Genomic DNA, 14232 nt, shown 5'->3' on the forward strand with positions numbered 1-14232 from the left:
CAATGTATGCTCAGGGCAGTGAGGCTGCTTGTCTAGAGTCACACGCCTTGCGAGTAACAGAGAGAATGCAGATTTGTTTCCAGGAAGGCTGGAAACGAATGCCAAGGGCCCTTGGCTCAACCCTCCATTCTCTGGGCTCCTTTGATGGAGCTGGGACAAAACTCAATGCTTCCAAGTGGGATGGCTACTATTTTACTGAGGGCCTCTGGCTTCCCCTACAGCCCTCTTCCAAGACATAGGCTTTTGGGACCTTCGTTGATTCTTTTTTGAGGCCCAATATTGGGGGGCTATTGCATCACCAGTGGCCAGGCTCCATCAGTGATGAATTCGTCTCAAAGCAGTGTCCCAAGCCATTGGGAAGCCTCCAGCTGTCATATTTGTTACAACAGCTTCCCCTTTGCCTGGCTGTCACAGCCATGGCCCCACTCTGCCAGGTCTTATTCAATAGTTTGGTTTACCCCACCCGTCCCCTTTAATTAATGCTGCAGATAACTCTGTGTTTTCCCGTGGCTCCTAATGAACTGTGAGTAACATGTGGCAGGTGTGTGGCTGGCCTTCTTCAGTCTTCGTTGGGACCTTCGCTGTGACAGGTCTCTGTACTAGCTCAGCAAAGAGTCACTACCAGGAAACATGCACCCTGCCCTTTGTCCATTGCCCCTCCTGGACAGGGCCATCAGAGATTGGCTGAAAGTCCTCGGGGGAGAGGAAATGGTCTCTGGCTTGCAAGAGCCAGCTTGTCCTCAGAAGCAGGTGGCTGATAAGCTGGAGATAGGGCTGGATCCCAAAGGGTCACAAAGGAGGCTTTTAGGAAGTTTATATCTGAACATGTGGGGCAGGCCTTAAGACAGTGGTCTTTGAGCCAACCCAATGTTGTGCAGGCTGGGCCTGGGGTCCACGGGGGTACAACCCCAGGGGTCCTAAAAAGGCAGGATGGCTGGACACATCAGGGACCACCAGGAATGATTTGTAAGATCCGAGACTGCCCAGCCTAGAGGAGAGAAGACAGGGTGAGGGCAGGGACAGTCATCAAATCCTTGATTGAGGAAGAAAGAATGTTCTCAAGGACAGAGGGGACCACAGGATAGCGGGGCTAGGGAGGCACCTGGGGCCGTTTTCAAGATGACCACCCTCCCTTGAAGAGAAGCACCCCTCCTGGGTGGCTGGTGTGCCCTCAGTCAGTAGGGAGGGGTGGACTCGGGATGGACATCTTGTGTACAGCTCTGAGTATCTCAGACCCCAAATCCAACTCCAGGTGCTCTGACCGCTCCCCTCATCTTCCATCACCGCTCCAACTGGGTCCACAAAATTTGTTTTATACACATTCAGATCTGGCCCCCATGCACCTTGAGAAGTACCTCATGTCCCTTTAAGATGTCAAATGTCAAAAGGTGCCTAAATGTCCCTACAAAATCCAGTTCTCCCTTTCCTCTTCTGTCTCAGCCATCACCTCTCCTGCTTCGCAGTCAGCAATAAGACAGACTCAATTGTTTTCAGGTCCCCAGGTGGGCCCTGCAGTTTCTAAAATCTCCAGGCAGCTCCTACACTCTTGCTTCTCCTAGGCATATTCTCCCTGACTCCTCCTCCTCCTCACTCTGGTTCAGTCTTGTTTACCTTTCAAGCCCTAAGACTGAACTTTCTTTGTGAACTCTCATCACAGACAGGATGAGCTCTCCTGCAAACTGCCCCAGATATCAGCACATGTCATGCTGCATTGCATTCTCCTGATAACCCATCTCTGTCCCCACAAGACTACAGGTTCCCTCAGGGCAGAGACTGTATGGACCTGGCACAGCGTTGGTACTCAACAAGTATGTGTTAAAAGAATAGATGGCTGGCTGGATGGGTAGATGGGTGGATGAGATGCCCCTAAGACAATTTATAAGGCTGATGCCAGAGAGCCAAGCCCTCCTTCCAGCATGTTCTGGAGCTAGTCCCTGGAGCTTCAGGCAGGGCATATAGGGACCATTGGTTAGACAACTAGGCAAAGAAGTGAATGGGTTTGGAGATGCGGAGTAACCCTTCCAGAGCTGGCCTAGTCCATCGGCTGTGGCTGCTGGCAGCTGGGCAGGGACCCAGCTGGGCAGGGATTCTGATCCTAAAAGGGATCTGAGGCTCATTTATACACAATCAGTTCAAGAACCCCCTTCTTGCATCACCAAGTAGCAAGGCCCATTCTTTCTCCTTCTAAATCTCCAGGCCCAGCTCTCTTTAAAAATTGTGATAAAATATATATAATGTAAAATGACTATCTTAACCTTTTTTTTTTTTTTTTTTTTTTTGAGACGGAGTTTTGCTCTGTTGCCAGGCTGGAGTGCAGTGGTGCGATCTCAGCTCACTGCAACCTCTGCTTCTTGGTTCAAGCAATTCTCCTGCCCTGAGTAGCTGAGATTGCAGGCATGTGCCACCATGCTCAGCTTTTTTTTTTTTTTTGTATTTTTAGTAGAGATGGGCTTTCACTAAAAGCCCTTGATCACTTGATCCTCCCTCCTTGGCCTCCCAAAGTGCTGGGATTACAGGAGTGAGCCACTGCGCCCGGCCCATCTTAACCAATTTTTTTTTTTTGGAGATGGAGTCTTGCTCTGTCACCCAGGCTGGACTGCGGTGGCACAATCTCGGCTCACTGCAACCTCCATCTCTTGGGTTCAAGCAATACTTCCACCTTAGCCTTCCAAGTAGCTGGGATTACAGGCTCATGCCACCACGCACAGTTAATTTTTTGCGTTTTAGTAGAGACATGAGTAGAGACATGGGGTTTCATCATGTTACCCAAGTTGGTCTTGAACTCCTGACCTCGTGATCTGCCTGCCTCGGCCTCCCAAAGTGCTGGGCTTACAGGCGTGAGCCACCACACCTGGCTCCTCTTAACCATTTTTTTTCCCACAAATATATTAGATTTTAATCTTTAATATCTAACATTATTGCTTTAGGAAATTATTTCCCTGAACCAAAATACAATGCTAATCACATAAAACATACACATATAAAAGTAGTTCTCCATTTTCCCAGGAAAAAAATCCCAGTGTAACTTCTAAAATAGTCAAGTTTCTTATTTTAATTATCATTAAAGTCTTGGTCATCTCATGTATTAGCTCTGCAACTTACATATTTAAATTAAGGAAACGTTATTACACAACCGTTACAATTTATAAATGGAAGGTGCCATTATTGAGTAAATCTATTCCTCCATGAGTGGATGTGTCTCTTCTCCCACCAACTAATAAAGCAGCAATATACTTTAATTTTATTAGTAGATGATATACTGCTGCAAACGCTAATTCTCGTCTCCATCCCTGTGTTGATTTTGTGTATATGTGTGAGTTGGTTTGAATGCATCAACAGTCTAGCAATCAACAGTGAGATGAGCTAGACTCAGGTTTTCGGTGAAGGTTGACTGTGTCTGTCTGAATCAAGTGATCTGACCTATCCTCGGCAGCAAGAACTCCTCGAGCCGCTTCCTCAAAGGCTGCTGCCACGTTTGTGGCATCTTTTGCACTTGTTTCGAAGTAAGGATAGTCGCCGTCGTCCCTGCACCAAGCTTGGGCTTCTTCTGTAGACACCTGCCGTTTGCTTATGTCAATCTTGTTACCCAGAATCACAAAAGGAAAGCTCTCAGGCTCTTTCACATCTGCAGAATATATGAATTATTTCTTCCAGTTACTTAAGTTCTGGGAGCTTTGTGAATCGTCGACACTAAAAGTAAGCAGGCAGCAGTCAGAACCTCTGTAAAATGGCATCCTCAGGCTTCGGAATCGCTCCTGACCTGCCGTGTCCCAAATCTGCATGGTAACAAAATGTCCATCCGCTTCCAAATCTTTATTTTAAAATTCCACACCTATTGTATGGAAGAGCAGGGCAGGGTATCAAACTTTTTAGTTACAGATCTGTTCATAAATGAACTCTTCCCAACTCCACCATCTCCAAGAAAAATTACTTTAAAAAGTGATGATTTTCCTGCCATTGTTAATCTCAAGAGCTTCAAGAACCCTCCTAGGGTTGTCGAGAAGATGCACTCAAGCGACAGGGGAAAAGCGTTTCATCACAGTGCCAGGCTCATTACAGGAGTGCAAGAGTGTCTTGTGGCCACACGGAAGATGGCCGGGGAACTCTGGGCCGGCCCGTCTGGGTGCTATGAGGACAGAGGGAGAGTCGGAGACCTGCAGAGCAGGAGGCGGTGGCAGTAACGCAGCCAGTCTCCAGCTCCAGCTGCTCCTGCACAGCGTGGAGGGAACAACATGGCCCCTCTTAACCATTTTTACATGCACAGCTCAGTGCTGCTAAGTACACGCACACTGTTGTGCAACCAGCTCCAGAACTTGCCATCTTTCAAAACTGAAACTCTACATTCTTTAAACAACTCGTTTCCTCCTTCCCCACGTCCCTGGCAACTACCTTTCTACTTTGTGCTTCCTTGAGTTTGACTAGTCTCAATGCCTCATAGAAATGAAATCAGACGGTTATTTGTCTTTTGTGAAAGGTGTATTTCACCCAGCATAATGTCCTGAAGATTCATGTATTTTGTGGTGTTCGTCAGCATTTTTACGGCTGAATAACATCCCATTCTATTTATAGACCACATTTTGTCTATCCGTTCATCTGTCAATAGACACTTGGGTTGCTTTCACCTTCTGGCTGTTGTGAAGACTCCTGCTATGAACGTGGGTGTACAAATATCTCTTTGAGACCCTCCTTTCTATTCTGTTGGATATACACCAAGAAGCAGTATTGCTGGATCATCTGGTAACTCTATGTTTAGTTTAGGGTTTTTTTTTTTTTTTTGAAACGGGGTCTTGCTCTGTCACCAGGCTGGAGTGCAGTGGTGTGATCTTGGCTCACTGCAGCTTCCGCCTCCCTGGTTCAAGTGATTCCCCTGCCTCAGCCTCCCGAGTGGCTGAGACTACAGGTGTCTGCCACCACGCCCGGCTAATTTTTTATATTTTAGTAAAGATGAGGTTTCACCATATTGGTCAGGATGGTCTCGATTTCCTGACCTTGTGATCCACCTGCCTCGGCATCCCAAAGTGCTGGGATTAAAGGTGTGAGCCACTGCGCCCGGCATGTTTAGTATTTTTTTTTTTTAAGGAAATGCCATGCTGTTTGCCAAAGCAGCTGCACCATCTTACATTCCCATCAACAGTGCACAAGCATCCCAATTTCCCCACAGCCTCACCAATACCCATTATTTTTGTTTTGTCTTTTTAAAATAGCAGCCATCCTAGTGGGTGTGTGGTATTTCACTGTGGTTTTGTGCTTGCTTCGGCAGCACGCACATTAAAATTGGAATGATGCAGGGAAGATATTTCCTTGTGGTATAGATTTGCATTTCCTTAGTGATTAGTGGTGTTGAGCAACTTCTCATACACGTTTCCATTTGTTTAGTTTTGGAGAAAGGTCTATTGGAATTGTCTGCCAATTTTTTAACTGGGTTATTTGTCTTTTGTTGTTGTTGGATTATAAGAGTTCTTTATAGAGTCTGGATATTAACCCCCTCTCAGACGTATGGTTTACAAATATTTTCTTCCATTCTTTAGGTTGCCTTTTTATTCTGCTGATCGTGTCCTTAGATGACACAGGCCCAGCTCTTTTGAGGACTCTTTCTCCCTCTGTTTTCTATTTAAACTTTCGTTTGATGTTTATTTCCAGCTGATTTCAGCTAGCTCAGTATTGTGAGGAGGCTCTAGAGATAGGAAGAGGTGGTACGATTAATGCTGGCTTCCAGTCTTTGGGTCCCTGAACCTGATTCCATTCATTCTTTATCTACCCATGTATTCATTCATTCAGCAAACACGCAGTTTTGGAATGAAACAGATCTGGCTTTAAATGCAATGTTTCTGAGTCTCAGTTCTCTCTCTGTAAAGCGGGGAAAAACTGGACATGTAGTCAAAAGAGAAGATCTGATGCTCGTCCAGCAACCTGCTGGGCCTATCTTGGGTGGACACTCCATAAACAGCAGCGATCGTCATTTCTCAGCGGCCAGCAGTGGGCAGATGCAGCCCTTCTCCAGGGTCCCTTAAATCTCAGGGTCAAGAAACCAATGCTTTCTGAGCGTTCAGCTTCAGTTTATTTTCCCAAGAGATCAAGTGCTGTTGACAAATCAAAGCAGGACTCTGACCAAGCCTCTCCCCACAGTGACAGGGACAGTGACAAAGTCTCCCTCCCGTCATGTGTTCTGACCCTGAAGCCAAGGAGGCAGGGAAGACGCTCTGCCTGGCATGGAACCAAGGGAGCCCATGTTTGTGATGAGCAGTGTTTTCGTGAAAGACCTTTCACCGAAAAGAGCAGGGCTTAATCATGTTGTGCTGGGTCAGGTGGCATTAAGGTGAGCTAGCTGCTGTGCAGTGTTTGAACCATGGAGCTCTCTGAGTAGGAGGGCAACTGGAAGGCTGCCTCGAAGAGGAGTGACATTGCATTGGTCCTTCCCCTCCTGCCAAAGAATCCTCCTCTCCTGGAAGCCCAGGAGCAGCTTCAAAGCAGACGATGTGGGAAGGGGTTCTGGACCCCACTTCTAACCCTGGCTCTGCTCCCACTGCCTGTGCCACCTGCTCCTGGTCTTTCTGAGTCTCAGCTGCCTCACCCGTAGAATGAGCATAAGAAAAATACCTGGAAGGTGAGCAGTTTATGTGAGAAGATTCATGCAGAGTGCCTGGCACGCGGTTGGCCCTGAGCCTTTGCTGGTTTCCTTCTCCTCCCCTTCCTCCTTGGCCTCTGCTTGCAACTCCACTCTCCAACTTCCGCAGCTGCAGGTGTGCCTCCCCGTGGCTCAGCATCCTCGGGGCTTCCATGCTTTCCCCTCCCTGGCTGCACAGAGCCTTGACTTATGGCTTGTGCCACCCCCCTCCTTTTCCTTCCAGGAGAATTCTCTCATCCCTCAGGAGCAGCTCCCACCTGCCACCCTTGCCTAATATTGTAGCCTGTCTTGAGGACACTGTTCGCAGAGTCCCTTTGAGGACATACTGGCTGCTCTGGTTTTTGGCACAGACCGTGCTTACTTTTGGTGGTAAGCATTTGTCCCAGGCATGTCCCCAACTGGGCCAGGAGTCTGGAGAGCAGAGCTGGGATCTGAATCACCCACCTTGGGTGGATAGCTCAGCGTGGACCACCACGTGTGCAGCACCGCTTGTGCCCAGCGCTCTTCTTGGGACAGGATTCTGAATGATTCTGGTGGCTGACAGATCGACCACACATGACTGACAGATGGACCCACTGGTCCCCTTATCAACATCCAGTACTCCACCCTCCCCACACTCCATGCTGACCTCCTTCCTTCACCAAGATGTCATAAAGCCTCTCATCATTTAATTTGCAAAGCCTACAGGTCCCTGGGGCAGAAAGGCATCCGCCTCTGTGTCTGTTCCCAACCTTGACACACTTAGCACTCTGCATGTGTGCCCTAAGGTGGGTACCCTGACCGTTCCCATCCCACAGTGCTGGGGAGTAGAGCTGGAAAAGAGGCTAGAGAAGATCCAGAACAGTCTGCTCATTTCATGCTGAGGAAACTGAGGCTTGGAGAATTGGGGAGACTTTTTTTTTTTTTGAGACAGAGTCTCACTTTGTTGCCCAGGCTGGAGTGCAGTGGCATGATCTCAGCTCACTGCAACCTCTGCCTCCCTAGTTCAAGCGATTCTCCTGCCTCAGCCTCCTGAGTATCTGGGATTACAGGCATGTGCCACCACGTCTGGCTAATTTTTTGTATTTTTAGTAGAGACAGGCTTTCACCATGTTAGTCAGGATGGTCTTGATCTCCTGACCTCATGATCCACCTGCCTCAGCCTCCCAAAGTGCTGGGATTACAGGCGTGAGCCACTGTGCCTGGCCAGAAGACTTTTGAAGGTCACATACATTTGGCACATCCTGGACCTAGAACTCAGGGACCTCCCTCTATTAATTTTACTTTAACAAGTTAATCAACATCAGTGAGTCCCCACTGTGGACCAAGCCCCAAGATTTTCACACTCATTCTTACATTGAATTCACATCATGTTATTTGAGACTGATACTATTATCATAACGAAGGGGAAACTCAGGCCTCAGAAAAGGGAAATGACTGACCAAGGCTCATGGCTAGTAAGTGGCCAAGTGAGGACTTGAACCCAGATCCTTCAACTGCCAGTTCAACATTCTTTCCGGCAACCTTGAGCCACACCTTGGCAATACCAAAAGGTTGCTGAGGGAGCTGGCACCCACGCCCCACTGAGAGGAAAGGGTCAGGGTTAAGGCCCATTGAGATGCTGGGTGGCACAGATGATGGCGAGGGCCCTGATGGCCTATAATCCCAGTGGCTTTCTGGCAGAATATGGCCCTGTTTTGCATAACGTGAATAAGGTCTCATATTCCTCAGAAATTCTACACAACAGCTCCCTGGCTCAGGGTAGGCAGAATCCCTGTGGAGTGAGGCTTCCTAGCCCTGGCCAGGCTGACATCTCCTGTGGGATGTCCCTTGCAATGTCAGCAGCTTCCACACCCAATCCTAGGGCCAATACTTTTACCCACTTTGGGCTTTGGTCTCTTGGCCTCAAATGGGATGATAATGGTGAATATAAAGGCATTTGTTAGGCTGGGTATGGTGGCTCATGCCTATAATCCCAGCACTTTGGGAGGTTGAAATGGGCAGCTCACTTGAGGCCAGGAGTTTGAGACTAGCCTGACTTGGGAGGCTGAAGCAGGGGAATCACTTGAACCCAGGAGGTGGAGGTTGCAGTGAGTTGAGGTCATGCCGCTGCATTCCAGCCTGGACAACAGAACAAGACTCTGTCTCAAAAAAAAAAAAAAAGCTTTAGTCTACACATATACTATACATTTCAGTGACTGGGGGAGGATTAGACAAGTACTCTATGAAGCAGTACTAGTGCTATCACTGTACCTAACGAGAAAGAAAAATATCCTGAGAGCTTGCAACTGGCCCATAGAGTAGCCAGCTGTCTCGGGTTTCCCAGGACTCTCCCAGTTTTAGTGCTGAAAGTCCTACATCTTGGGTAAGCCCTTGGTCCCAGATAAACTATGATGGTCACTCTACTGGCCTGGCAACCAACAGCTAGGCTGTCATGTTCCTTGCTGAACATGGCAGAATATCACAGAATATCGACGTCAGATGAGGTTGCTTTGCCACCATGATAGAACAAGGCAAGATCAAGGATACTATGCCACTCAAAATGACCGAGCATCCGTCTCCCTTAGCGAACATGAATGACAACTGCTTTTTTTTTTTTTTTTTTTTTTTTTAGATGGAGTCTCACTCTGCAATCTCCGCCTCCTGGGTTCTCAAGCAATTCTCCTGCCTCAGCCTCCCGAGTAGCTGAGACTGCAGGCACGCGCCACCATGCCCTGCTAATTTTGTATCTGTAGTAGAAACGGGGTTTCAGCATGTTGGACAGGATGGTCTACATCTCTTGACCTCATGATCCACCCACCTCAGCCGCCCAAAGTGCTGGGATTACCTGTGTGAGCTGCCATGCCTGGCCTTTTTTTTTTTTTTTTTTGAGACAGTGTCACTCTGTCACCCAGGGTGGAGTGCAGTGGTGTGATCTCAGCTTACTACAACCTCTACTTCCTAAGTTCAAGCGATTCTCCTGCCTCAGCCTCCTGAGTAGCTAGGATTATAAGTGCATGCCACCATGCCCGGCTAATTTTTGTATTTTTAGTAGAGACAGGGTTTCACTATATTGGCCAGGATGGTCTCAAACTCCTGACCTCATTATCCGCCTGCCTTGGCCTCCCAAAGTGCTGGGATCATAGGTGTGAGCCACCGCACAGAGCCCATTGCTTTTTTTTTAAACAATGACAACTCTATAGCTGGGCATGGTGGCGCGTGCCTCTAATCCCAGCTACTCAGGAGGCTGAGGCAGGAGAATTGCCTCAACCCAGGAGGCGGAGGTTGTGGTGAGCCGAGATCGCGCATTGCACTCCAACCTGGGTAACGAGCGAAACTCCGTCTCAAAAATAATAATAATAATAATTTTAAAAAAAACAATGACAATGACAACTCTAGCCCTACTAGGACCCTCCTACCTCCTAGATAAAAATTATTAAGATTCCCAATCATCAAATTGCCCTTGCTTCCTGACAGTGCTCAACCCAGAACAAACTCTTGCTTCCTTAAATACTCTCCAAAATCACCAAGCACAGTTCCAAACAAGCCCATCCTCGCTGCCTCTTACTAAGATGTCCCACAGTCCCTGATGGTGTGTGCTCCTTCACTGAAGCAAGTATAGAAACCTAACTTTGTACGCCAGGCGCGGTGGCTCACACCTGTAATCCCAGCACTTTGGGAGGCCAAAGCGGGCAGATCATCTGCGATCGGGAGTTGGAGACCAGCCTGACCAACACGGTGAAACCCCGTCTCTACCAAAAATACAAAAAAATTAGCTGGGCACAGTGGCACGTGCCTGTAATCCCAGCTACTCAGGAGGCTGAGGCAGGAGAATTGCCTGAACCCAGGAGGCGGAGGTTGCGGTGAGCCGAGATTGCACCACTGTACTCCAGCCTGGGTAACAAGAGCAAAACTGTCTCAAAAAAAAAAAACCTAACTTTGTTCAATTACAGGTATACTCCTGGTGCTATTTAGTTACTGGGCTTTATCATGGGGTGAGACTCTATCAAAATCTCTAGTGAGCAGAATGCATCAATTCAACCATCATTTGTTAAACAAACATGCTTTCTGAGTGGCCGGGAGCAGTGGCTCTCACATGGTAATCCCAGCACTTTGGGAGACCGAGGAAGGTGGATCACTTGAGATCAGGAGTTTGAGACCAGCCCCGCCAGCATGGTGAAACCCCATCTCTACTACAAATACAGAAATTAGCCGGGTGTGCTGATGCACACCAGTAGTCCCAGCTACTCAGGATGCTGGGGCAGGAGAATTGCTTGATTCCGGGAGGCGGAGGTTGTGCCGCTTCGCTCCAGCCTGGGTGATGAACGAGACTCTGTCTCAAAAATACCCCCCCAAAAACAAACAAACAAAACACATTTACTGAGCACCTACTGTGTGTCACGGTATCAGGCACTATGCTGGGCACTGGTTTACGGTTGGCAAGGGAGGCAGGCTATTAAATAATGACAAAACTAAATACACAATTAAAGACAACGCTAAGTGTTGGGATCCACATTTAGTGGGTCATGGGATAGTTAACAACACCTAACATAGCCCCACTGATCAAAGAAATACCTCATTAAAATCTGGATTCCTCCCCCTCCCTCCCCAAAAATCTGGATTCTCCCAGTCCCCTACAAGCAAGCCTTCCAAAGAACCTCTTGGGTTGTTAAAATTCTACCTGCAGCCAAAGACCTATTTGGAGTTTGAGGCACAGAGAGGCAGAAGTTCTCTATTTCTCCTTTCAGGTTTCTTCCTTTAAATGAGTTCATTGGGCTGGGTGAGGTAGCTCACGCCTTTAATCCCAGCACTTTGGGAGGCTAAAGCTGGTGGATCACCTGAGGTCAGGAGTTCGAGACCAGCCTGTCCAACATGATGAAACCCCATCTCTACTAAAAATACAAAAAAAATTAAAAAGTAGTGGGGCATGATGGTGGGTGACTGTAGTCTCAGCTACTCAGGAGGCTGAGGCAGGAGGCTCTCTTGAATCCAGGAGGCAGAGGTTGCAGTGAGCTGAGATTGAGCCATTGCACTCCAGCCTGGACAACAAGAGAGAGACTCCGTCTCAAGAAACAAAGACAAAAACAAAAGAATTCATTGGAGCCCCAGGTCGTAACTCCCATCCCAGGAGACATTGAAGGTGCTAGTAGCAGCTAGAGATTGGGAATGTGGGTCTTTGGTAGGTTAAGCCAAACTGGGAGAGGTGTAAGCCCTGCTGGGTGGGAGAGTTTAGGGTCTAGGAATTTTCAATCGTCTATGAAAACTCTTGAAACCTGAAAACAAACTTATGGTATCACCAAAACTAAAAAACGAATTTCAAAATAAAAAAATCGATTTAACAATTAGTTAAATGGGCTGGGCATGGTGGCTCATGCCTGTAATCCCAGCACTTTGGGAGGCCGAGGTGGGCAGATCACAAGATCAAGAGATCGAGACCATCCTGGCCAACATGGTGAAACCCCATTTCTACTAAAAATACAAAAATTAGCTGGGCATGGTGGCGCATGCTCGTAGTCCCAGATACTTGGGAGGCTGAGTCAGGAAAATCGCTTGAACACAGGAGGCGGAGGTTGCAGTGAGCTGAGATTGCTCCATTGCACTCCAGCCTGGGCAACAAGAGCGAAACTCCGTCTCAGAAAAACAGAAACAAAAGTCACCAAAAAAGATACAGGCCCTGGGACAAACTGTTGCCTGGAATACAATGTCATTTCCCAGAGCCACACGCAGGAGGCCTGGGCCACCACAGGATTCCCTGCCCAGGCGCAGCTTGCAGGTGGGGTGGGGGTGTGGCCAGGGATGGGTGGGACTGGGCAGCCCAGCTAGGCAGCCACCCCACCTCACAGGTGAGCCTCCAAGCCGCTGCTACGATGCCAGCCCCAACCAGGGCACCCTGAACAAAGGCGTCAACTCTCTCCTGACCAAGCACGGACTTGTGCCACCCGGACTGGAGGCGTTTGTGGCTTTTAAGTTACCTTGGGGCCTTATCTTTATATTCCACCTTTAGTCTGTCCTTGCCTGAACTTACTCTTCATTTTGTGTAGTCTCATAGGCCCGGCAAATCCTTTTTGAAACGAAGAAATAAACAAACTGAAATGCAAGACTCAAAGTGCGCCAATAACAAATATTTTAAATTACTCTAAGACTAAAGACTCTTAAACAAAATTGAGACTATGACTTGGTGGGAAGAAAAATATGTGGAACATCCGAAACAAGGCATATATAAAATATTTAAAACTCCTACAAATCACTAAGAAAATGGCCAAAAGTCCAATAGAAAAAAGGATTTGATCTGCTCAGGAAAAAAAAAAAAAAAGAAAAAAAGGATTTGAACAAGTAATCTGCAGAAGACACTAAGTGATCAATAAACATGAAAAAAAACTACTGAAGGCGGGTGGATCACGAGGTCAAGAGATCGAGACCATCCTGGTCAACATGGTGAAACCCCATCTCTGCTAAAAATACAAAAAATTAGCTGGGCATGGTGGCGCATGCCTGTAATCCCAGCTACTCAGGAGGCTGAGGTAGGAGAATTGCCTGAACCCAGGAGGCAGAGGTTGCGGTGAGCCAAGATCGCGCCATTGCACTCCAGCTTGGGTAACAAGAGCAAAACTCCGACTCAAAAAAAAAAAAAAAGGAAAACTACTGAATGTCAGGAATAGTCAAATAAAGCATTATTTGCCTATCAGATTAGAGAAAAATTGTAGAGAATTGGTGAGAGCATGGGGGAAGTGGGCTTTTTAGTGGGACTATAAATTTGTATAACTTTTCTGGAAGTAATTTAACAGTAACTATCTCAAAAAATAAAAAATGAAACAAAAATCAAAAACAAAACAGTAACTATCCCAATTTTATTTTATTTTTATTTTTAGAAACAAAGTTTCACTCTGTCACCCAAGCTGGAGTACAGTGGCACAATTCTGGCTCACTGCAACCTCTGCCTCCCAGGTTTAAGCCATTCTCCTATTTCACCCTCCTAAGTAGCTGGGATTACAGGTGTGTGCCACCACACCCAGCAATTTTTTTTTTTTGGTGTTTTTAGTAGAGACAGGGTGGTTCAAGACCACCAGCCTATTTGGCCAGGCTGGTGGTCTTGAACCCCTGACTTCAAGTGATCCACCTGCCTCGGCCTCCCAAAGTGCTGGGATTACAGGCCTGAGCCACTGAGCCTGGCCATTATCCCAGTCTTAATTGCAAATCCCTTTGCTCAGGAATCTTCCCTCTAGGAAATCAATCCTGCAGACTTGTTCAAATGTCCAAACATTTTTTTTGTACAAGAATATTCATTGAAACTTTATTTTTAGTAGTTAAGGATTAATACTTAATTCATACTAAAGTATGAAGCATCTGTACAATGGAATATTATGCAGCTATTAAAAAAGAATGGTCTATATGAATGGACATGGAAGAATCTTCACAATATACTATTAATTGAATGCAGCAGAATGATTCTTTTTTTTTTAGAGACAAGGTCTTCCTCTCTCACTCAGGCTGACGTGCAGTGGCATGATCATGACTCATGGAAACCTCAAACTCCTGGGCTCAAGTGATCCTCCTGCCTCAACTGCCTAAGTAGCTGGGATTACAGGTGCACACCACCATGCCTGGCTAATTTTTTCAATATTTATTTATTTTTGAGACAGAGTCTTGCT

The 14232-nt window shown here is 47.1% G+C and overlaps 1 pseudogene; it reads right to left on the bottom strand.

Annotated features, from left to right (window-relative positions):
- Positions 1-3347: 3347 nt before the first annotated feature.
- LOC100400749 (ras-related protein Rab-9A-like) lies at positions 3348-3958 on the bottom strand (annotated as a pseudogene).
- Between the last annotated feature and the right edge of the window lie 10274 nt (positions 3959-14232).

The sequence above is a fragment of the Callithrix jacchus genome, chromosome 5, assembly GCF_049354715.1.
Source record: "Callithrix jacchus isolate 240 chromosome 5, calJac240_pri, whole genome shotgun sequence".
NCBI lineage: Eukaryota > Metazoa > Chordata > Mammalia > Primates > Cebidae > Callithrix > Callithrix jacchus.